The 26360-nt window shown below is 46.1% G+C and overlaps 1 protein-coding gene across 7 annotated transcripts in view; it reads left to right on the forward strand.

Moving 5' to 3' along the window:
• The window catches only part of FHOD3 (formin homology 2 domain containing 3), a 1375152-nt gene that overhangs the window by 899815 nt on the left and 448977 nt on the right, over positions 1-26360 (forward strand). The gene's annotated exons all lie outside the window — the stretch shown is intronic.

The raw sequence follows: 26360 nt of genomic DNA on the forward strand, positions 1-26360 counted from the left end.
ACTGTACAATAATTTTAAAACCTGGCGTAGCCTAGCAATGCGGAGGATTGAACCCGGGGCCTCAGACCTCTGAATCATGCGCTCTGTCACTGAGCTACACCCCACTAACCGATCCTCATATCTGTTACAATAAAGTGATGGTTGAGCTGCTTTCAATTAATGGTTTTAGAGAACAAACAAGGGAGGTACCCTATGTACCAATACGGGACAGGGTGAAACAATCTTAAAAAAGGAAAAACAGTCCCTAAGTTTGAGGATGTCCCTTAGGTCGAGGTGTCCCTTGTCACTACTGATCTAGTGAGACACACCACAACTCAAAAAACAACCCTATTGTCACAAAACAGCAATAAGACTCAGCTGACCAATAGCTGAGCATCAGTTTTGTTGGGTACTCAATGTCATATACAAGTCCTGTAGCATTACAAAAACAATCCTATGTGCATATATGGTAAAAAGTAACAGTTTATTAAAAAGAATTTTTAATTACAATACATAAAATTCAATATTGCACAATCATACAAACAAATACATTAAAAACCAAAGGTCGACGCGGCCTTTCGGTGTCTTGAAAGGATAGGTACACCTTCTTCAGGACGGTTTTTAAAATCACTAAAAAAAGAATGCCACAGTTACAAAAAGTTTCAGACTTATGACAGAGTCCCTAATACATCCTAACAAGTACGTTTTTTATCACATGATGTAATAAAACAGATCTATGGCTAAATCATACTAGTCATAGAATTATATAGGAATCCTAATTCATCCAGCCATAGATCTGTTTTATTACATCATGTGATAAAAAACGTACTTGTTAGGATGTATTAGGGACTCTGTCATAAGTCTGAAACTTTTTGTAACTGTGGCATTCTTTTTTTAGTGATTTTAAAAACCGTCCTGAAGAAGGTGTACCTATCCTTTCAAGACACCGAAAGGCCGCGTCGACCTTTGGTTTTTAATGTATTTGTTTGTATGATTGTGCAATATTGAATTTTATGTATTGTAATTAAAAATTCTTTTTAGTAAACTGTTACTTTTTACCATATATGCACATAGGATTGTTTTTGTAATGCTACAGGACTTATATATGACATTGAGTACCCAACAAAACTGATGCTCAGCTATTGGTCAGCTGAGTCTTATTGCTGTTTTGTGACAATAGGGTTGTTTTTTGAGTTGTGGTGTGTCTCACTCAGTAGTGACAAGGGACACCTCGACCTAAGGGACATCCTCAAAATTAATGGTTTTACCCTTTTACATCTTTGCTGTTTATCTTGTACCCAACTTTTTAACTTGTTTTGAAAAAAGATTAAATACTCTTTGTTTATATACACCCGTTTTTCAATCTCTTTTTGCTCTCTCGACTGACTGATTACTCACAAGTAACAGCTTTGAATATATGTCATTTTTGTTGTTGCATAACCAACATTAGTGGGTCCAAATCACTAAGCCCACACAATCCCATCCTTTAAGTGATTTCAAAATGTATGTGTCTATTAAAATCCCTTGAATGTATCTTTACCCCATCATGAAACTCAACACATCCACAACATATACAGCCCACCCACCTTAAACCAAATAACATTTTTCCATACAACCACCAAGCATTCTATACATAAACAATCCTATTACAGAACAATGGTTTAGCAAACATGGTGGCTATGGTTCAGATTCCGACGCATGAAACTTCATTTATCTTCAGCATTGCCTTTCCTTAAGCCCTCGTTCGAATCACCATCACTTTTGACCAGTTGCTGGAAAGAGCAGTCACACTTTTAGTGCATAATTTTGATAAGCCTCCAACTATTTGAATCCTTTTTCATTTATTTTCCCAAACTTCGAATGGTAGCTTGTTTTCTATTTGCCGCTTTAGAACGGCAGGCCTCTGCTACAAGACGGGAGAACGATGAGAGGTGCACATAGCACACCAGCAGAAAAAAACATGGTTTTGCCAGAGTTCCCTTCAAGTAATTGAACATCATTTGGTCCATCCAATTGCAGAGGTATGCGTTAAAGTGCAGTGCCATCCAATCGAGATCCATGTCCAATCTCAATGACACAAGAGTGCCAACTACATTTTGTAAATCTGGAAGCCAGCAGGCTGGGTAGTTAGGCCGAAAATGATTAACAAGTGGATGTTGAAGCAGGGGCTGGGGGGCATGGAACATCAGGAATTGACATGGAACATCATACCCTCTACTGGCCATATGTGCTTGGATTTAAAATACCATGGCAATGTTTCGAAACTTTGAGCTCCTCCAAATACATTATTGTGGAACAGATATAGATCCCCAGACCCAACACAAAGGGTACTTTCTGCAGACTCCCAGCAAACAAAGATAACGGTTGAATGATGTGTCTTATTTAATGACAGTTGACAGAAATATTAGGATTGAATGGAACAGTAGCGATGTCATGGATGGGAGGTGCACAGTGTTCTAGATTCTTGTATGGGGATGCGAAGATGAGCCAAACGCATGCAACTGCACTGCTGAATTTTGAAATCCGAAGGTTTAAAGCATTCCAAGCACAAACGTCACAACTACTGATTCGATGGAGACAATCCAACATCAAACAGATCTGAAACAAAAATACAATTCTCTGTACTCACACGAGTTCGCTGTTTACTAATAATCTCATTCTTGGACTCTAAAATGTTGCACAATCTACTTCAGAATGAATCAACTACCTATCATACGATTCGAAAACATTACTGACCGGTAACAATGGCACTCCAGTGTTCACGAACAAGTGGAGAACTATGGCTACTGTGGCTGAGGTTAAATAGATCATGGCTCCTGGCACGCCACACTATCACTTAACACTTGATGCAAATAGAGCTGTGATAAGATATTAAGAGTGTGTGGGCATGCCAGTGGGGGAAAATGTACTGCATTGCTAAACACTTATAAGGTCTCAAAAGCAAGACCTAGTGGCTATGCCAATGCTTGTGCGTCTTGTTTTTCATTGCGAGTACAAAACAAAAGTGAACCCAAACTAGCCCGAATTAAGACATCCACATTCTGGCCTCGCCTTGCTATTTATTGAGTTCCATATTTATATGTATCCATTTGTGAGGTTTACACCCCACTTCTCTGCTTCATTGAAAGGTCTACTGCCCAATCTAAGGGTGTCTGCCATGTTCTCAGTACAGCTGGAATCGCAGTGCTGGTTCCTTAACCTTCGGTGCAGTATGTGAATTGGAGATCAATTAAGTGGCGCGTCGAGTAAGCCGCGAGAGTCTCTTTTCCTTAACCCCTTGGGCGCGGCCGCGATTCTGCTCCTGTGCGGGCGATTTAGAGAGTGGGCAGGTTCATGATGGTCCCCAGCTGTCATCAGCACACGCCCACCGTGATGCATGACGGCCTGCATGGAAGGGGTTAACCCCTTCCCTGCTGGCCCGTTTCCGCCCCCGTGCGGTAAACAAACGAACAGGGGCGGGCCATGACGAACCCCAGCCGTCATCAGCACACGAGCACCGTAGTGCATGACGGCTGGGGTTCGTCACCAGCATGGAAGGGGTTAAGGAGGGCAGTGAAGGGACTTTGCACTGGGTGTGACATTAAGTTCAGTCAGTGTCCATGCCTTGTTTGACCGCTTGGTGTGAGGGTTTGATTGCACACGATACTCAGAGGCCCAATCACAAAGCGCAGAGTAGATATATTGGGCGAAGGCATAAGCTTATCAGTTCACTCGTATCACCTGAGACTTTCGTTTAACAACTTGCTGTGTTCACAGAGTTTTAGTTCTACGTCACTGTGACCAAATTTCACATCACTGTCTATAGAACTAAGGACAGTTGGGATACGGAAGACTGTCCAGAGGTGTGAACGGCGACTGACCCTGTAGCAGAAGTATGCAAAGGGCTTTAACAGAGGGGCATCTCATTAAGCCACTGCAGTTTGAGTAGGCGCACACCATCTCATGAATCAAAGGTGACAACACTTTGAGCATACCAGGTCAAATAACATTTGAGAAATGGTTTTGGCATAGATTGCATTTTCCTAACCTGATATCTAAATTATAGCAACATAACATTTCATTTTAAAATGTGAGATGGACATGAAGCAAGCAATTAACGGATAACAGTGCAGCTTGAACTGATAAAAAAGGGTGCAAATGGGGTATTTTGCACCCTAATATTCAGTACTGACCACTCAGCTGCAAACATTTATGGCTGACTAACAATTAATGAGATTGTCATATTTAACCAGGCTACGGAAGTGGAATCTCCACTCATGGGTCAGAAACATTTAACAGTTTAACAGCCCCGTGTCCAAGCAGCGGCCAATGTATCGTTCAATATCGGGAACACTTGAAGTGGATTAAATTACTTCCAATGAACAACGGTACCTAAGGTCACGCGGCAAAAAAAAGTGCTCTTTGGCAATTGATATTTCTGAGAGGTATAGTTGACGATAGTACAGAAGGCCACAAAAGAACACCAACACCGCACACATTTCATCAAACCGAAGAGTTGTGTATGGATAGCAGACCTAGCTGCCAAGGTTTCATATGGCTATGTGTGACATTTTCATAATTTCTGTGTAATTATGAGTGACATTTCAACTGCTGTGAGTGACACTTACTTGCGAGCAAAATTAAGCAATGAAGACAAGGGAAACATATAAATATAATAAATCACACCAATTTTTGGACCCATTTTTTGGACCAATTTTTGGTGTTCAGGGCGCCTTATACTAAACATTTATTATCACGAGATGTACAAGAGATGTACAAGAAGAGATACACACAGTTTATTACCCCCTAGAGTAGAGACATTGGTAGTGGGGTACAATGCCAGCTGCACAACACACGAGCATCATCACAGACATCAGAAATACCCCCAGTGAGGTCTGCCAGGAAACAACCTTTACAACGCAGTCATCACATCGCATTACATTTACAACGCAGTCATTACATCGCAACACCCTTTACAACGCATGTCACTACAACGCAACCATTACATTGCATGTCACTACAATGCATGACATTACAACACATGACACTACAACACAGGCATTACATCACATGTCATTACAACACATACCATTACAACGCATAGTACCCCTACACTATCCAACACTTACCCTACTGTTGCACCCCCTGGAGTTAGAAGAGTAATTTTTACCCCTACACTAGACAACACTTACCCTACGGTTACACCCCCTGGAGTTAGAATAGTAATTTTTACCCCTACACTATCCAACACTTACCCTACTGTTGCACCCCCTGGAGTTAGAAGAGTAATTTTTACCCCTACACTAGACAACACTTACCCTACGGTTACACCCCCTGGAGTTAGAATAGTAATTTTTACCCCTACACTATCCAACACTTACCCTACTGTTGCACCCCCTGGAGTTAGAAGAGTAATTTTTACCCCTACAATATCCAACACTTACCCTACTGTTGCACCCCCTGGAGTTAGAATAGTAATGTTTACCCCTACACTATCCAACACTTACCTTAAATGCAATGTAATGGTTTGCGTTGTAAAGGTATAATGCGATGTAATGGATTGCGTTGTAAATGTAGTTTTAAAAAAGTTGTTGTAATAGCATGCAATGTAAATGTATGCGTTGTAAGGGATGTTGCGGTGTAAAAACTGTGTTGTAAAGGCATGCGTTGTAAATGTATACGTTGTAACGTCATACATTCTGTCTGTCACCTCCAAGAGCGTACATTTCCTGGCTTAAAAGTCACTTTTTTTGGAGGCTGATAATTAAGGAAGTAGCAGCAGCATCAATGGAACCAGGGAACGGGGCTGAAAGATGCAAAATAGATCAAGCCATTTCTGTCATTTCCCTTACTCTGAGTGAATGAATACTTGTCTCGCGTGTAGCACCCGGTGTCTGGTGTGTCACGTGGTATTAACGCGCCTCCGGTCTGAGCCACAGTCCTGCATCAAGCGGTTCTTTGCAGGTCAGAGGTCATGCTCTGTCCGGCTCGCAGGCCAACATGCAGGTGTGCAATGCACGGCACTGACACACCACAAGCACAGACACCAGGGAAGGGAATGTGCTCTCACGCTGTGAATGTAGCTCAGCACAACACTCATGCACCATGATAAGCACAGACACGAAGACAGTGGCCATGTTCTCTTAGGTCCTGAAATGAAATGAATTTGTACTTGTAAAGCGCGCTGAATGGCACCTCAGCATGAGCGAGAGTGTACCGTGCCCCCACACCACAAGCACTTGACGAGGCACGAGGGCAGCCTGTACAGGGATGCCATGTTGTGGGGTTATGATTGATGTCAATATTTATGTAGACACACACTATTCTCAGTGGCCAGTACTAGTCTGTAGACCTGAGGCTGAGAGAGTAACCTAAACCCACAGTCATGATGAGGGGTTTCCAGCAGGCTGGTCCGGTTGCATGGCATCATGATGAGAGGCATCGGCGGGTGTGTGAGCAGCGGCGGACTGCAACTAAACGGTGTGCGAGCAGCGGCAGACTGCAACTAAACTTACAAACTTCCGCCTGCTTGCGCCACCCACTTAGTTGACCGGGGCAATAAATGGACAATGTTGTGAATGCCGCTTGGTGCTGGAGCCAATTAGAGCACAGCTGAGCCCGCCTGGTTGGCACAACCGGCACCACCTCCTGGCTGGCAGATGAGATAGATTGTAAACACATGAAAATCCAACACAAGAGCAGAGCAGTGCAGTTGCACTGTTCAGTGAAGTCCAATCTGTCACACACTCTGGGCTCAGGCTGCCAGAGCAGAGTGCGGTCTGTGCAGCTTTGTTTAATGAGCGCTAATAGCGGGTCTCCATTTGCCAGTCAACTTCAGTAAGCGCTATAAGTGCATGACTTTTGGTGCGGTGAAGCTGACTACCACACCAAAATGCGTTAGTCTAACGCATGATGTGTGGTACTTGGCAGGGCTGGGCAGATACATGAATTGCGAGCCATGATTGTATTATAGCGAACACTGCACTGCCGGAAAAAAACGTAAACTGCTAATTACAGTTAGCCCGCTGATGTCGGAGTGGCAGGTGAAGAAAGGTGTTGAAACAGTGGAAAAGAAAAGCCCCTTAACTAGTGAAAAGTACACAAAACTGATATTCACTCTTAAAAGCACCCGGTTGACGAACAGATGTAACATTATGGTCACACAATGGAGTCAGGTTAAACCTGAGAGAGCAAGCGTCTGAGAGTTCATGCTGAGAGCAAAATAAAACAAGCATTGGTAAAGTTAAAAGGTTTTGCCTTCCTGAGAGCTATTAGCTTTCACAGAGTCGTTTAGCCAAGTTGTATGTACCATAGCTCCATATAGCTTTTTTTCTACTTTAGCACACAACATTGCTCGCACGGCTAAAAGACACTGTGAAAGCCAATAGATCTCACGTTGGCGAGAACTGTTGGCTTTGCCAATGCTTGTTTTAACATGGGTTTGGGTGTTAACAAACTCCTCTCACTTTTCAGACAGAGAAATAAAAGTAAAGTGAACTATGTGACAATCTTGCAGTAAAAGTAAATGCTATAGGATGTCATTTTTTTGTAACAACAAAATGTAAATGAACTGTGCACAATCAGAAGTTAGGAAAGCAAAAATGAAGCACTTTAAAGTAATTCTGACATGATGAAAACAAATATTTTAATAGCATCAAAACCTTCTGATGCACAAAAGATATCTATTCACTGAAACCTGATTTTCACACAGCATCATTTGAGTGTAATAGTTTTATAAGTCTGTGAAAATGTAGTGGCCATTTCAAAGGAAACTGTGAAACTGTGAATGGCAATGCTCTACTGCACAATGCTTTAGTTACATTTAAAAAAACACCCACCTTATGATTATGAAAGCTAAATGGGTCGCGAAAGATTGTTGTTCTAAAAATGAGGACGTGAGTCTAAAATGTTTGGGAAGCACTGGTCTAGTTGACCCTGACCTCAACACAAATGTCAGAGTCTGACTTGCCTGTTCAAAACTATGGGGATTTCTCCTCAGGTCACTGTCTTTGAGAGGACAGTGAGGTTGGGACAGAGTCATTAATATGCATGCCAGGTGCTAGCTGTCAGCTGGAGCTCTGTCCCAGGCCGCTTAGTCTCTCCCTTTACCTTTTGGACAGTCTGCTGTTTGAAGGAGGAAGAGACACCTGGGGATGTACGTACCTTCCAGCACTGCCTCAGCAGCTACTGCAGCAGCGTTACCAAAACGAATGTGAGAAGTAATCCCTTTAGCAAGGACATACCTCTCTTCTGCACAATTCCTCGTCAGTTTGTTCCTGTGAGTTCTCCCGGTACTGCGCCTTTAAATCCTCTGTCATCCGCTGTGCCATCATGAGTTCCTTTGCTTTGATCGATATAGTTTGCTGATTTGGACTCCGTGAAATAAGTCCTGCTTGTGCTCCCAACGGAGGCTGTTTGTTCATTCAAACAGTGATCCTTCCCCGAAAGTAGCTTGAAATGGTGACACCACCTAATAACCTGGTTCTAGATTTTAGAAAACAAAAACCACTTGAAGCTCTAGTGCCCTTTGCTGCGGCTTAGACACGTACCTTCCATTTTCTCTTTCCACAGACAGAACCATGGTCTCACTCACTCTGCAGAGGCGAGCCCGTCTCATGGTGGGAGAGCAGGCTGTCCATCAAACCTTCCCTCGTGCGAACTTCTAGCCTGTGTGAGGCGCCATTTGCGCCCATTACCCGGTTGTTTTCCGTCCTCGGATTTCAGGACATTGCATCAAGAGAACCATGTCCTTTGCTGACATTTTGTCATATATTCTGGAGCAGACTGATTAAGTTCTCACTGCTTTGAAAAAGCCCTGTATTTCACTCATTTGCCAGGCGATGAAATTGGACATGATTCTTTTCTTCCACATGTGCCCCACACATGACTTAGTCAAAAACAGCTTGGCTTGGTTTGCAAGTGATTCCATCTGCGGGCTGTGGGATTTTTAGACTTGATGCAGGTACTTAAGTCTGCATGTAAATGTTCCAGTGAACCTATTTTAATTCGTATGTAGTCTTTTCATGATTAAGTACAGGCCTGTCAAGTACCGCGCATCAGGAGTTAGACTAACGTATTTCAGTGTGATGGACCGCATCACCTACGGAAATGCGAAGTCATGCATTTATAGCTCCTCCTGAAGCTGCCAAGCTGGAGCACTGCTAGTGGCACTGAGCAAAGCAGTGTACGGCCCGTGCTGCGCTGGCCGCTGCAGAGTCAGGTGACTGGCGGACTCTGACTTAGCTGGGGGCTGGCTCACCTGCGTTCGCTGGCTCCATTCACCGAGGGCGCATATTGACGTGACATGATGGTGTCACGGACTGCAACAGTGTCCTATGTTTGCCCAATTAGAATGCTGAGACAGGACTAATAGGCACACCTGGGCAGCCTGCGGTGCGAGCGGGCAGGCAGTTATGACATTATAAAGTTTGGCTGGAGCCCACTGCTGCTCGCACCGCTATCTATAGTGCCACCAGTATTTCGATGCCACTTCCTGCAGCCTCTTGGCAGATGACGCTCAACGGACTGCGGCTGCCGGGAGAGAGTTTGGTGCCACTGCAGCCTCATGATGCTGGCCAGTACAATGGCTCACTCTCTTCCAGATTACTCAGGTAATATTTATCCTAATATATTAACTTATTTCAGTGAACAGGGGCAGGCTGTGCAGTGGTGCGTGCCATGGTGGACTGGGCATGGGTCCGGATGGGTCCAAGTACTCAGCTGATAGTGAGTGGAGTCGGTAAATTTGATTTGAATTATTTATGAGCTAGCTCGATGCTGTCCTCAGGCTGCCCGGTGCCACAGCAGGATGGTCTGCGATGCGCAAGTCAGCTGAGTAAATTAATGAAGCAGTTGAAATCTGTGCAGGGACCTCTCAGGCGGTTTGTCAGCCAGTGCCATGTGGGGCATGGACAGAGAGCCTACAAACTCTGTCAAGTCATCATGCATTGGATTGATTGCCAGGAGGCCCGGTTGGCCTAGGCTGGCTAAGGCAAGATATTAATAATTACTTCTATCACCCGGCAACAGTTGTCCAACCTAGGTTGCGACTAGCAGGATGTTCAATTTCCTGTCTGTGCCCCAACTCAGGCCCCCCCAGAAATAATTGCTACCCTGGCAACTTCAATACTTGTCCAACCTCGACACGTGTTTTGAGTCTGGGACAGCTGAGAAGGTGGTGCTGAGTATCTTTAAGAGGCACTCTCATAACAGAGGTGCCACCTGTTCTGCAACTGAGCGCTCCTTTCCCTGTGTATATCCGTCGGGACTGTGAAAGACTTCAATGCCTCATCTCTGCAGTCGCCGAGCCAGTGAATGTGTGACACAGTGACCAGTTCAGACTTTGGTACAGGCGGATCCCACAGTTCCCTTCCACTTCTGGTGCTTTGCAGCAGTTTTAAGATCTTACTCAAATGGTTGTAACTTCTGATATTTATGTTTCCCTCATTGCTTGATTTTGCCCGAGAAAGTGTTGCTCATTGTTGCTTGCATTGTCCAGCATTCCGTCCATCAATTGTTTCTTTTGCATATGTCACCCTAAATGGGAAGGGTATGCCCAGACGTGGGTCCCGTACTCACTAGACTACTAGATTCAAGTGAGTCTGTCTTATGAAGGGTGATGCCCTGAAACTTGTCGCAGGATGCTTGTTTCCGGTTCAGGAGGACCTGGCTTGGCAGTTCGGGCTGGACTGTTCCCACAAGGAACAGGGTCAAGACTGATTTGCATATGGCTGGGTCCAAACTGGGGTGGTGTGTTGAGCAAAAGATTTATGGATTTAATCCAGATCCTTGTGACTGGGGTTGAATACTTGCATTGTCCAGCATTCTGTCCTTCAATTATTTCTTTTGCATAGTCGCTGAATGTCACTCCTAATTACACTGAAATTATGAAAATGTCAGTAATCTAAAACCTTTGCAGCTATGTAGGTTAAAGTGTGCCTGTGTTATCCCGCTGTGGGTGTTATTACCACACAGCATATTGCATCTACTACTTGTATCAGTAAAGTCAGTTACTGTTCTTGCCTGCATTTATTTTGTGTACATTCCTCCGAGACGGCCTCTAGTCACCTCATACAGGTTATGTGTGACACGATAATCCTTTTAGTCCACTACCATTAATTATTCTAAGACTGATGATGCGAGTTCTTTTGAATTATATTATTTTAAAAAAACGACTATTCGAACACCTAGAGACAATTGAGTTTGGAATGAGTGTCGAAAACAATTGTTGTCACTGTATTTGCATACAAATTCAAGCAGTACGTTTTTGGCATTGTGGGTTTCATACGCACACAACATAAACATTATTGTATAAAAATGGCTGCACTTAGGAACCCAGTCACAGCATAGCCCACCTCATCTCTATTCTTCCAGACTACATCATGTTAAATTGGGATCTGATGCACAGGACCATCTCTTTCACCGGGTACTTTGATGATAATCTTGCTGTCCAGACTATCTGAAACTAAAATGTACCTGACGATGTTTAGGAAGGACCTCCCAATATACTTTTCTGTTTACGCTTTGGTCCCCTGACTATCCCGTTAGACCCTCTGACTTGCCTTTTAGTCGCACTGATTTGCCTTTTTGTACCCTGGCTTGCTCTTGGTACCCCAGCTCATCCTTAATTCCCTCTAGCAGTGTCTATTCTTCCCCTGATCTCAGTGGTCATAAGTTCTGAGCCAGTGATTGAAAATATAACATGGCTCCCACCTCCCTCTCTACATTACATTTGGTACCCCAACACTTGGCGGCAAACAGCAGGCTGTTAAGGAGCAACATGTAGATCAAGTGGTCAAATTTGTGATTTCGGATTAAGCTAAAGGGTGTGCGATGTAACATCTGTTATCCCTGGCTTTTTGCGGGATCGACATCGGTGAATAGGCAGTTTTGATGGGATGGCCCTATGGGGGCCTTTCTGCTTTTATGTTTTACTTTTCTCAGTTATTTTTCAAAATGACTTTGCCATGGCCGTAGAAGTTGAAAAAGCATCCATGGGACACCCCCGCGCCGCACGACCACCAGCTGCTGCGTGTGCCCCCAGTGCCTGCCTCTGCCTCAGCGCCGACCTCGCTGCCGCCTTGAGCGCTCCCCTTGGGTTTTAGCCCGTTTTTGTCTAAAATTTGTGCTTGTTTTCCTTCTGTGGCCAAGATCGTTTTCCTACTGTTTTTTCCCCCGTTTTGACCTGAATTGTTGCTTGTTTTTTCTGTGCCGTTTTCTCTCCGTGTTTTGACCTGTATTATAGCCTGTTTTTTCTGTTCCAATTACTCTTCGTGTTTTTGACCCCCATTGTGCCTGTCTCCTTCCTGCTTGCCCGCCTACCTCGCCGCCCTCCGCTCTCCCTCCCCGCTCCCCCTTCCCGCCACCGCCATTAGCCCCGCCCCTTTTTCTTCTGTACCCTCCCCGCTCCCGCCTCCCAGCTGCTCCGCCCACCCGCGCACTTGGCCTTAAATGGCGACCGTGCGACGCAGGTGAGTGTGACCCACTTGTGGGACACCCCCGCGCCGCACGGCCACCAGCTGCTGCGTGTGCCCCCAGTGCCTGCCTCTGCCTCAGCGCCGACCTCGCTGCCGCCTTGAGCGCTCCCCTTGGGTTTTAGCCCGTTTTTGTCTAAAATTTGTGCTTGTTTTCCTTCTGTGGCCAAGATCGTTTTCCTACTGTTTTTTCCCCCGTTTTGACCTGAATTGTTGCTTGTTTTTTCTGTGCCGTTTTCTCTCCGTGTTTTGACCTGTATTATAGCCTGTTTTTTCTGTTCCAATTACTCTTCGTGTTTTTGACCCCCATTGTGCCTGTCTCCTTCCTGCTTGCCCGCCTACCTCGCCGCCCTCCGCTCTCCCTCCCCGCTCCCGCTTCCCGCCACCGCCATTAGCCCCGCCCCTTTTTCTTCTGTACCCTCCCCGCTCCCGCCTCCCAGCTGCTCCGCCCACCCGCGCACTTCGCCTTAAATGGCGACCGTGCGAACGCGCAGCGGTCACGCGCAGCGGGCGCGCCGTTTGTGCGCCGAAGGCGCGCCAAAGGTAAGCCCGTCTGCGCCCGTCCGCGACCGGACCGCGCCCAGCGCCAGGACCCCTGGCCCCCGAAGAGCCCGACCGACCCGCCTGACGTACTCCGCCGCCACCCTCACCGCACACAACACCGGCCGACTCCCAGAATGCCACCTAGCCGCTCCACGAGGTACCCACGGACCTTTCAGCTGCCACGCCTGCAAGTTCTCCTGCATCCGGACCAGCCTCGCACCAGCACCCGCCAAGACGAACACCAGCAGCACCCACCTCAAGTGCATCCTGCTCAACACCCGCTCCGTCCACAGACACGCCATCGAACTCTGGAACCTCCTAGACGCCACAGCCCCTGACGTTGCCTTCCTCACGGAGACCTGGATGAACGCCTCTTCAGCTCCCGACATCGCCATCGCTATCCCAGAGGGCTACAAGATCGTCCGGAGGGACCGAAACGCCAACCAGATGGGAGGAGGCATCGCCATCATCCACAGGAACACCATCCGTCTCACGACCAGCACCGACAACACCCTGACCAGCGCCGAACACCTGCATTTCCAGATCCACCCCAACCCGAACACCACCCTCAGAGGCACCCTGATCTACCGACCCCCTGGACCACGCACGCAATTCAGCGAGGACATCGCCGACTTCATCAGCCCGCATGCCCTCCCCTCCGCCGACTACATCCTCCTGGGAGACCTCAACTTCCATCTGGAGAACAACAACGACCGCAACACCATCACCCTGCTCGACAACCTCGCCAACCTGGGACTCAAGCAACTGGTGTCCACCCCCACCCACCTCGCCGGACACACACTCGACGCAGTCTTCTCTTCCAGCACAGACATCAACTTCAGCCACGCCACAGAGCTTCAATGGACGGACCACAGCTGCGTCCACTTCACCTTCAAGAGAACGACGTCCCACCACCACCAGAAACAGGCCGCCCGCAGATGCTGGAACAAGATCACAGCAGACCAGCTCGCCACCTCCCTGAGCCAGCACCCTCCTGCCAGCTCAGCGAACCCGAGCCAGGCCGCAGACAACCTCACGAAGTGGATCAACAACTGCGCGGACGAACTCGCCCCACTGAAGACCCCGCCCAGCAGACCCGGCAGCAAGAAGGCCCCATGGTTCACCGACGAACTCAAGAGCTCCAAGAAGAACTGCCGAGCCCTCGAGAAAGTCTGGAGAAGGGAACCGACACCGGACAACAGGACCTCCTTCAAACTTGCCACCCGGAAACACCACCAGCTGATCCGCGCCGCCAAGAAACAGCTTTCAAGGACCGGTTGGACAACAACGCACACAACTGCAAGGAACTCTTCAACATCGTGAAAGAGCTTTCCAACCCCAGCGCAGGAAACAACGACATCACCCCATCGCAAGACCTCTGCAACTCCCTCGCTTCATACTTCCACAACAAGATCGCCGACATACACAACAGCTTCAACAACCAACCAACGCACACCATGACCGAACAACCACCCCCCACCACCACCCTCCACGCCTGGACCCCGATCAGCACCGAAGACACCATCCGCACGATGAACTCCATCCACTCCGGATCACCGACCGACCCCTGCCCTCACCACGTCTTCAACAAGGCCGACGCTGTCATCGCACCCCACCTGCGAGACATCATCAACACATCCTTCGACACCGCCACCTTCCCCGAGAGCTGGAAGCATGCCGAACTCAGCGCTCTTCTCAAGAAACCCACAGCGGACCCCACCGAACTCAAGAATTACCGCCCCATCTCGCTCCTCCCGTTTCCAGCCAAAGTCATCGAGAAGACCGTCAACAAGCAGATGGCCGCCTTCCTCGAGACGAACGGATCCCTCGACCCCTCACAGTCCGGCTTCAGAGCCAACCACAGCACCGAGACCGCCCTCATCGCCGCCACCGATGACATCCGAGCCCTGATGGACAATGGAGAAACAGCGGCCCTCATCCTCCTAGACCTCTCCGCGGCATTCGACACGGTCTGCCACCGCACCCTAGTACGGCGCCTCAGCAACATCGGCATCCAGGACAAGGCGCTGGAATGGATCATCTCCTTCCTCGACGGAAGAACACAGAGAGTCCGCCTACCACCGTACAAGTCAGAGGCCTCCGAAGTCATCTGCGGCGTCCCCCAAGGATCATCTCTGAGCCCCACCCTCTTCAACGTCTACATGAGCCCCCTCGCGGCCATCGTACGCAAACACAACCTCAGCATAATCTCCTACGCCGACGACACCCAGCTGATCCTCTCCCTGACCAACGACCCCGCCGCCGCCAGAGCCAACCTGCACGAAGGGATGAAAGAGGTAGCCGAGTGGATGACGACCAGCCGCCTGAAACTGAACTCGGACAAGACAGAGGTCCTCATCCTGGGCTCCTCACCCTCCGCCTGGGACGACTCCTGGTGGCCCCCCGCCCTGGGCACCGCACCCAAACCGACTGACCATGCACGAAACCTGGGCGTCATCCTGGACTCCTCCCTCTCCATGACCAGGCAAGTCAACAACGTCTCCTCGGCGTGCTTCAACATCCTACGCATGCTACGGAAGATCTTCTGGTGGATCCCCACCGAGACCAGGAAGACCGTCACCCAGGCCCTCGTCACCAGCCGACTGGACTACGGCAACGCCCTCTACGCCGGTACCACCGCCAAGCTCCAGAAGAGACTCCAGCGGATCCAGAACGCCTCAGCCAGACTCATCCTCGACATCCCACGAACCAGTCACATCTCCGGACATCTGAAAGACCTTCACTGGCTCCCCGTCAACAAAAGAATCACCTTCCGCCTCCTCACCCACGCACACAAAGCCCTACAAGACCAAGGCCCGAGCTACCTCAACAGCCGAGTCAACTTCTACGCTCCCAAACGCCACCTCCGATCAGCCAACCACGCCCTCGCCGCCGTCCCCCGCATCCGAAGAGCGACTACAGGAGGAAGGTCCTTCTCCTACCTGGCCGCCAAGACCTGGAACTCCCTCCCGACCGACCTGCGCCTGACCCAAGACCACCTCTCCTTCAGGAAGAAGCTGAAGACCTGGCTGTTCGAGCAGTAGCGGCACCCCCCCCCCCCCCCCCCCCCCCCCCCCAGCGCCTTGAGACCCTACGGGTATGTAGCGCGCTTTATAAGTGTCAATGATTGATTGATTGATGCAATTTTTAATTCTCCATTAAGATTGTTCACTGCTATTATTCAACACTTTCCCCTTGCCTTTACTTTATGAAACCACTCTTCACTTCATATGGCTTCAAGTTTACATTTAAAACGCTATCAATGGCTCACGAAGTTGCCACCCTCATTCACTTTGATCCATTTGTTGTCCTGAAGCTTGTCTGCTTCCTTTTGGTGGCAATTCTTCGTTCAGCGCTTGCAAAAATGGAAGCTTCCTTCCTGCATTCGTCTGGTGGTTGTCACTATTGCTCTGTTTTCAACTAAAACAAATCCGAACCAGATGCTGGAAATGCCACAGCAGGCAGTGGAATCATGGAATCCCACATTATGCACAGACTAAAGCAGGCTGTGTTGGGATGCGCTTGGTTGCTGTTTGTTTTCTACCATATGAATCCGCCTGAAGTAAATTCTCAGATTCTACCAACACTGGTACAATATTTCCAGAAAGATCCAAAGGCACTTATTCTGAAATATAAAAATGTTCAGCCGTGTAACATCGAAAACCTTAATTTGGTCAGGTCTTACTTGTAAATTAGAAATGCTGAAACCGATCCACCCTTACGTTGCTGGGTAGAAGAAAGCAAGGGTAATATAGGAAGGGGATAAAAAATTATGACTACGACTCTATACATCCACGTCTTCTATTCACTTTGGGAATGAGTCCATTCTCGGGCCCTTGTGAGAATACCTGTCATAAAAAAGACCTTTGCTGAGACATATTCAGCCCGATAACATCAGAGAGACGAGGATCCAACTTTCACCCTATAGAAGCCTCAGGCCTTGCTTATGCACCTTGGAAAATAACCGAGAGCTTGGTTATTCACCATAGAAAAATCTTAGACCCATATTATTATTTACTTTCGGAAATGCCTTGGGGTGTGCTTATTCACCTTGTACAAAATCTTAGGGCATGCTTCTTCATCTTGGAAAACACTTAGGGCTTTTTCCACCTTTGGGGAAAAGACCATATGATGTGCTGATTCACAATGGGAAAAATATTACGAGTGGCAAAAAAAACATTAGATCTTGCTAATGCCAAATGGAAAAATCCGTAGGCTTGCTAATACTCGTTGACAAGAGACCCAGGGGCTGTTTAACTACCTGATCCTAGAGCCGCTCTTTGACCAGACCTTTTCATTCTGATAACTACTCTCCTGGTTCATTGCCAGTACCCCAGTGATCCCTGCCCTTTGACTGAGCCCCCTATGGTTCCAAGAGATTCATTGCTTCTTTTTCTGAATAAAACCGAAAAGTTACTGCTATTCTACAAGTCACTAAAACGATGGAATTTCTCTGAATATTTGCCTGGGTAGAGGCTCTTCCTGATGTGTAAGACTCTTACTCCTAAGCGGCATGAAACCCTTCATGGTATACACTCACTTTAGAATATTATATTAGCATCACATAGAAACATTTGGAAACAGCTACGATTTTTGGTTAAACAATTCTATAATGAAGAGTGAGGGTCCCATCCATGTTGCTGCCCTGTGGGTCTTATTCTTCTTTTATAACAACTTTCTTTCCTACTTCGCTTCTTGTCTTCTAATTTCCACTTCCTTAGTAGCCAAAAGCATTGGGCTGGGTTACTTCAAAACAGATCAACCGGGGTCGTGGCTGTTTCTTTGCTTGGTTGAAAGCTCTTTCAGCCATAACCACCAGATTCCTACAATGCTGGCAGACATCCTTGTGGCTCAGGCATTTACCTGAATGTATGTGTTGGTGGAACCTCACATTTTATGACTGGAAATTCTTTTATGCAGTTGTGGTGAATCTGGCCTTCTATTACGGGTCCGGACAACCGCAGCTAGCATAACATGTTATTATGTGTGGGAACAAGTATTTAAAGCTGCAATGTTAGGTATATAGTTAAGAGGTGATCCAACTCCCACGGCACTAAGGATATATCCATGTAAGAAGCAAACATGACACTGTTGTTGTGCTTGTGCACTCTGTCTCAAATAATGCAGACCCTTACCTGACTTAACCCATCTTGTCACCCAGTCCCTCTTGATTTGCATGTGTTTGGATAACTTCCAAAGCACTGTGGCAGTTCCCTTAGTTAAGAAGCCCTCTACTGCCCCTCAACTCCCTTCGACTGCCTCATCTCCGTTCTCCCGCTGTTTTAAATGGCTTTTAAGCACATGATCTACAGTTACCCATTATCAATCTCTGTGGGCTCCTTTCAATCAGGATTTCACGAATTGCCCTCAGCAGAGATGCTCAGTTCGCCTGTGATTCATTTGTATCCAGATTCCCCACCTTAATTTAATTGCGGGTTTATATAGCGCTAGGTAGGAATCGACTCCCGGAGGAGTATCTCCGCGCTTCGACCGCTGGGGAACCCGTCCTGGCTCACCCTGAGAGATGGTCCCTAATGGGTATATCTAAGGTGCGACCAAGCATCCCCGGCGGTCTGGGGGGGCCGTTGTGAAGATGAGGCAAGCTAATGCCCAGAGTTGCCGAGTGTGGTCCCTGACAGGAGTAGGCACCGAGGCGAGAATTATCGAGCCTGCTGACCCTGGTCCACGACCCTGCCGCGTCGGGAATCGAACCCTGGTCCCGGGCCGTCCTCTGCTTACGGGTCTGCCGCCTCTAACCAGTGAGCCACACCACTCCACCTCACCTCAGTGCCCCTTCACCTGTGTCTCAAAAACGTTAATGGCGGCAACCTACCGGACGCAACGTTTAATCTTGGAACCACAGGTACTGCTCTTTGCTGATTCTCATCCCACTTCCTAGACAGATCCTGATAAATATCTTGATGCTTAAAAGTGGCAGCCATCCACCTCACATTGCGTCCCCCATGGTCCACGTCCTTGTTCCTCCCTCCTCTCACTTCAAACTGCCTACTCTGCTGACATCATTCCCTCTTTCAGATGTTTGTAATCTTTGCCACCGAGATACAAATGTTATTTTCCTCCTTGTTTCCTACTATTCCTTCAAGCCTGTCTGATAAACTGCTTTCCTGACATTCACCAGTGACTCACCGACTACTGCCTACTCAAGAAAACAATAATCCGTAAATTAAAAAAGTGTAATCCTATTGTTTGTTTCGTTCAACACTATCAGCATCATCTGCCAAATCTCAACTGTCCTTTATGGCTAAACAACCACTTCTTCCAGACTCAGTGCACTAAATATCTGTAGGATCCATCAATCCAGCTTTTTCTAAAACTAATCCCTTGCCAAGTATTCACCAACATGGGCTACTGATGTAGTACACTTCTTGTCACTTCTTTTGCGCTTCTCTACTTCTTCTTGGAAAGTCCAGGATTTCATCACCTGCATGTTATTTAATCTCCCATGTTTCACCCCTACCTCTAGCTACTCACTCCTGTCAAGTTGCAAAAACAAAGCCCCTTTTAAAATTCCTATTACTAGTTTCGGCTCCAAATTCACATCAGTCTGCCACCCAACTCTGCAATGCAGAACACTACCCATGGACATGGGAAATGATGCCTACTTCAACATCTTATTAGGCACCCTAACATACAGTGATCTTCGCAAATGAGCTCATATGTGCCCAACATCACGATTGCAGCTGCAAAGTCTCCTGTTGTCCGCACTCCAGGACGGTTCATGCTTTTATTGGTGTATCTCCTATACCGTCCCTGTTATTGGGATGCATGCATTCACTTCTGTGGGCAATCAGTATTTCTACCTGGCAAGATTTAATGAAGACAAATGGAAACTCATATATTCTGCAATGATTATAAGTCAGCTTTGTTGCTGCTTTGTTATAAACACTTTATGTAAGCCCAACAGCCTCCTTGGTCAGTTCCAAAAGTTTTCGTTAAAATATGAATGATCCTATTCATTTGCTACAGGTGTTTGGGTAAACTAAGAAGCTGTGGTGGCTTTGGAAAATTCGGACATCTTTGCTGATCAATTGTGATATTTGTAGAAGAATCCACCACTTCTGTCCAGTAGAGTGAAGTTGCATTTCGGGTACTTTGTTCATTTACAGAGATGTGTTAAAGGGAGACAACCGCGTTGTTATATCGCATACGATTACATCGCTAGTCGTACAATGACTTGTATAGGGGCGGAAGGTGTTGGATTGTAAATCCAACACCTTCCATGCTGTTGCACAAACTGGAGTTGGAATAGTAAATTATACTATTCCTAAGTCCAACGCGCCCCCTACAGCAAGTCATTGTAGTCAGTGAAGTAGTGTGGCTCACTGGTTAGAGGCGGCAGACCCGAGAGCAGAGGACGGCCCGGGACCAGGGTTCGATTCCCGCCACGGCAGGTTTCTGGACCAGGGTCAGCGGACTCGATAATTCTCTCGCCTCGGTGCCCACTCTGATCAGCGATCACACTCGGCAACTCTGGGCATTAACTTGCCTCATCTTCACTAACGGCCCCACCAGACCGCCGGGGATGCCTGGTCTCACCCTGGAGATACCCATTAAGGGACCATCTCTCAGGGAAGCCAGGAAGGGTTTCGCAGCGGTCGAAGCGCCTTGGGACCCTACGGGTAAGTAGTGCGCTATATAAATGCCAATACATACATACATACATACATACATTGTAACGACTTGCGATGTATTCGTATGCGATGTAACAACGCGGTCATGGCATGCGATGTATCGCATGTGTTCTAATTACATATATTTGTGTTAAATCACTTGTATCTGTTAATACTACGTGTACATTAATTTGCAGGGTTGGTCTGAAACAATGTAATTCAACTTTCCCACAAACACTGCATGGGCTTGCTTACCTTGAAAACACTGTCAGAGTTTTTGAACTGTTAAAGAACGCCTTATATTTTCCTGACTCCTCTGTTTTTTCAAGTAAAATAACAGTCTACCTCAAATGTGCAGCCCAGGCCCCCTGAAAGTCAGAAAACCAAAATTCAAATGTCAGAATGAATATACGTTTGAAGAATGCAGCTCAGGTTGAGGGCTTTTCCACCAATACATTTCAGAGGACTTTGGATGTTCAAATGAAAACTGAAGATTCACATTTTTAGGTCTCTCCTAGTCAACTAGACATCCCCTGCACGGCCTATTACCAAAAAGGCATTAGCGAATCAGATAGCTATCAAAATGGCACGAATTCTGTAAATCGACTTTTAAAGATAGGTCAGATAGAGGATTTTCGAGATATATGGGGGAGTCCATGCGTTTGTACTTGCTGCAGAGAATGTTTTTGGTAATATCAGGGGATCGACAGCGAGAAGCAGCCCACCGGACAATAAAAAAGGACACAAATAGCCCAAAAAAAAAAACAGCCCTCATACCAGACCTTTAAGGCAGTCCAACTATGGACACCAAATATATCTAAAGTCCTGTCCAGTACGATAGGGATTCACATCTAAAGTACAGCTAAATGAAAACATAGACTTATGCCTGAACGTCACTGCAACTGCTTTGCATGCCAGGCCTGTCATCAGCAGCAAGATGCCGCTGACTTGGGCTAAGTTTAGTGCTTTATAAATTCAATATTCATTCATTCATTCAGGTTGTGTATTGGTAATCCACCCCTTCCCCACTGGTGTTACTGTAGATAAGACTGGCAATACAAGCGTGCTCTATCTTCTGGATCTGTTTCTTGTGAGTAGCCACAGGAAGACATATTTCTCTGCGAGGATATCACTCCTTCCCATCCTACATCTTTTTTGAGCTGAGAGAATTCCTTCCACATGTCTCTTGAACATCTGTTGCACACTCAGACTTTTCTGCCTGTCCATTAAACTCGCGGAGAGCTCTGCAAGTGAATTATGGAAAGACGTGCAACGGCGTAATTTGCCACAGTAATACACCCATGTTTATGTAACATAAGAAAATTAACAATGTGCATTTTAATAGAACATTTTCCCGGGGATGAGAATAGAAGTAAATTCTTTAGAAGCCTTACCACCTGCAGCAAACTTTGAGTTTTGCATGAGTTTAACCACCGGTATGAACAATATGTAGGTGTAGATGCAGGAGACGTACAAAAGAACTGTTCATTTCATCGCGATTTATGTAACTAGAATAATTTTTTTACTAATAATGACTATAACAGGAGTGGCCGGTGACCCTTCAAAGTGGTGAGGTGAACAAATTGTCCCACTACCTCCAAAAACAGAAAAGCAAATTTTTCTATACGCAAAAAAACCTCCCTCAAAAGCCCAAATAACCACCCCTCCAAAATAAAACAAACTACATGCATTACACATTACATTCATTAAATAAAACTAAAGTGTACTTACATGTGGGCTCTGTGTCCTCCACGCTGTCCTTCAAAGTATGTGTAACTATGAACCCCCTAACCAATCCTGGAGCTGCTGTCATGCTGCATGAGAGCACCTCCAGCACTGGTTGGAGCAGGTTGGCTAAACGCTCCTTTATGCCCAGGAGGCCTGTGTTTGGTCTCCACCCAGCTGTCTAAGATAGCTGGGTGAAGAGCTTCAAATGGAGTATGTCACTTTGGCCTGCTCAAGACCGCCGGCCAAAGTGACATGCGCACTTTGGAGTGCATGGCCACCACTACTACAGTCCTCCTGGTGCTAATCGCCAGCAGAGGACTCTCCCTCCTGGCTTGGAGTCAGGCTAGCAGCTGCAACGTACATCAGTTAAAAATAAAAAGGCAGTTAAATCATTTCATTGCCATTTTATTTTTAACACTTCTTGCGGCACTCAGGGGAGTGGGAGTGACACTCCCCCACCATTATAAAGAAATTGCAGCTGGACTATAATACTATTTTAAACCACAGCATATATTCCCCTAAAGTTGCTTAAACCCAACTAAAATTACTGTGAGAGGCCGGACAGAATTGTTGTGTGTCAGTGTGCACAACACAATCACAATGTGATTAATTTGTTTTCCTCAGTGGCTACATCATAACCTTTAAACGTTTCTTTTTTGTTAACAATTGTTAGTTTTCAGTCCATTAGCAGTAAGCGGGAGACTCCTTCACCCAAACAACTATTAAAGTTTTTAGTGATTTCATTGTTATTGAAGATCTCTAACGTGAGGCCAAAAACTTATGGCCCATATAAGTAGAATTTCTGTTGGTTGAATTTTGGTTGCCAACAGTTTGGGGTAGTACTGGTTGAAAGTGTGGCAGGTTCAATTGCTGTAGGTAGCCTCCACCTTGCTAGTAGGCCATATACATAGTGCAAGAGGACATGAAATTTAGTTGTGGGCATTAATAATAAGAGTTAAACTCAGGATTTCAGCGCTTTCGGTCCGCAACCTTTAATACACTATAAAATACCGTTTTTTTATGTTACTGAGTGGCAAACCCTTATCTCTGTGTCCTTGGGTAGTCAGTGGATGCTGGGCTGTATCCATCCTGGGTGCTGTCATTTACCAGTGATGGGAGAGGGCCTCACTGCTATCCCAATTCAAATGGATTACTGTGTGATTGGTTGATTGTCAGCTCTAGAGGAGGCTAGACCTAGCCTTCAAAGACTGTTCTAAGGGATGAGCGCGGATCTGGAAATCAGACACAATGTGAGGAAATGATCCTGCAAAATAAACCCAGTGGCCTTTCACAGCTAAATTTGCTTTAAAACACATAGGCCTTAACGTATACATATGGAATATGGGCAGTTATTGCGGTGCACAACAGAAACCCAGACAATATTAGCACATTGTGCGGTCAAGATGTGCCCCTCCCCCAGCTTGGTTTCATTGCACTTACCTAGTAAGGTGCTAAAATGCGAATAGCATAGACATCCATGGATAATGTTACAGGAAGAGGCAGGATTGTGAACTCTCAGCATCACTCGGCCCCACTGTTTTTGCCACAGATTTGTGCACAGTCTCTTGGTCAGTGAAACAGAGGCGCCAGATAGAATGCTACTATGTTTCAAGAGTGCTGCAACATGTCTACCCTTAGGCATTGTTTTCTTCCACTCCATCGTTTAATAGGTCACAACCGCACAGTCATTATGAGCCCAGGCGGATCTGAACCTACTAAAATATTACAAAAACCCCAAAATGTTTTAAACACACTAAAAATCCCACTGAGAAAAAATATATATATCTAGTTCGTCAAAAGGTGGTCCCAATTTCATCATTTGTTATCCAGCTAAAGGGTCTACCAGGCCCTGGTATTCAATGACATTGGGGCACTGGACAAAGCTCAACGGAGACCAGTGATAGGGCAGGAAAATTTAGCTGAAAATAAATGTCCTAATTCTGGCAATATTTTAACATGAGAACGCTTAAAGAATAAAAGAAAAGAAACCGTGCCTTTTCTTAAATGTGCAAATTAACGTGTAGCTTGCTTTTGTTTTTTGGAGTAAGCATTCATTTCTATTGTAATTACATCATCAACTCAGACTAGGCCTCATTTATTTCTCTAATCCTTTAACTCTCTTCTTAAATAAACAAATGCTTTTTTGTAAATGCTGAACTGTACTGTATTAAATAAATAGTTCACATTTGACTTCATTAGACATATCATCTTTGTAGAATGTACTGACTTTAAAAATGTATTTCTTTCCTTCCTAAGCTACGTGTTCTCATCGTATTTAGTTTGATTTTAATTGCCAGATTTTCATTATAATGAATGCTATGCAGTATATTAAAACAGCGGTGCCTACATGAAAACTGGATCCCATGACTTAATTCAGTAAAGTTACAACTAGAATGTTTCTGCTTTAGAATAGTTAATTGTCACGCAGTTGAGCTTTGGACTAGCTAGTAGTTTAGACTGCTGGGTTATTGTGTGGACTCAGAGTGAATCTTACGCACGTGTATATTACCATCTAAGTAGAATCTTTGTAGATAATACCTTGCTGACTTAGTACGTTTATCGTGGGAATGGAGAAATAAGCAGCAGACCATTGGATGAGCCTCTTCCATTGGTTTGGGATGACCTAACACCGGTGTAGATGGATACATGTGTTTTTGTGTTTAATATACATGTTCCTAGTTAGATTTTCCAACACTTCTTCCTTATAGCATGCTCTGAGAGCGTTATGCTGTCCAGACTGGTCCAGGCTATTTGTTCTGAGACCATCCTTTTCCTTAGTCTTTTGCCCTATTCGCTGTGAGCCACCAGGGCTGGACTGGGAACAGAAACCGGCCCTGGCAAACTGCTCAGCTGACCCCCCCTGGGGTGAGGGGGAGTGCAGCTGAGCAGTTTGCAAGCGCCGGTTTCGGACGATTTTGTTACAGGGGGGCAATATTTGCTGACCCCCGGTAACAAAAACCACAACCCCAGGGGCACAAAACCGGCCGCCACCCTAGCGGCCTACCGGGGAAACGCCCCGTGCCCGCTATGGCCAATCCGGCCTGTGAGCCACTGCTGACGGTGATTTCAGTCACCTACTACTTTGTGGGTGTCTAATTTCTTTAATGGTTATAGCTGCCGCTGTGACTACTGTTACTGCGACTGTTTGCTGATGCTGTTTGAGAGAGGAGACTCGGACGGGTTTCCAGAACTACTCTTCGTGTGGAGTTCAACTACAATCTGATTCTATTCAATGCTCCTTTAAATCTCGCTCTTTTTTTAAATGACTCTTTATGGGTTCTGGTGGGTTAGGATATGCAAGAGTATAGTGGGGACGTTGGTAATATTTCCTTTAAGGAATACTCTGTAATTTTATTGATTGCCTCTAGCCATACTTTTCTTAATATTTTTGTAAACAAATTGCTAATTTGTAGAAAGATACCAAAAGCAAAATACTAAACTCTTAACAGTGAATAAAGGTTTTCGAACAACATTAAAACTCGCATTATTGACTGCACATAATAAGAAGTGTTTATTGAAATGTTGTTTGTTTACGCTCCATTTAAAATGGTAACAAAGATCCGATTGAGCTGAAGAAGGACAAGGCACGGAGTTGGAGACCACCTTTGTAAGTTACGGGTTGAACTGATTTACATAAAAAGTATTTCCGCACCAGCACCTGGTACTGCTTCATTCTGTTTCCAAGGCAGGTCACAAAGTGTCAGTACTGGTGTTAGAAATGGGTTGGCGTCAGCAGGAAGCACCCAAGGGCCTTTATCTTGTCACTCAATGGTCACAATTGACCTCTCCAGGACCCAGGGTACCCCTGGAGTTGACTACACCTTGTAGTTCCTTGTTTACCTGTCAGGGTGATATGAACTCTAGAAAGTAATCATTTTTGGAGTCTGTACCACTTTTCATAATAGTAATGGGAGATGCACGTTTTCATAATAAGAGTACTTTTCTGTATGGTTAATGTGTGTTGTGTCAGGTCTCTTCCAAGTGCTTGGATATTGGCAGTGGTCCTCCAGTCAGAAGAATGTATTGC

The sequence above is a fragment of the Lissotriton vulgaris genome, chromosome 4_1, assembly GCF_964263255.1.
Source record: "Lissotriton vulgaris chromosome 4_1, aLisVul1.2, whole genome shotgun sequence".
NCBI lineage: Eukaryota > Metazoa > Chordata > Amphibia > Caudata > Salamandridae > Lissotriton > Lissotriton vulgaris.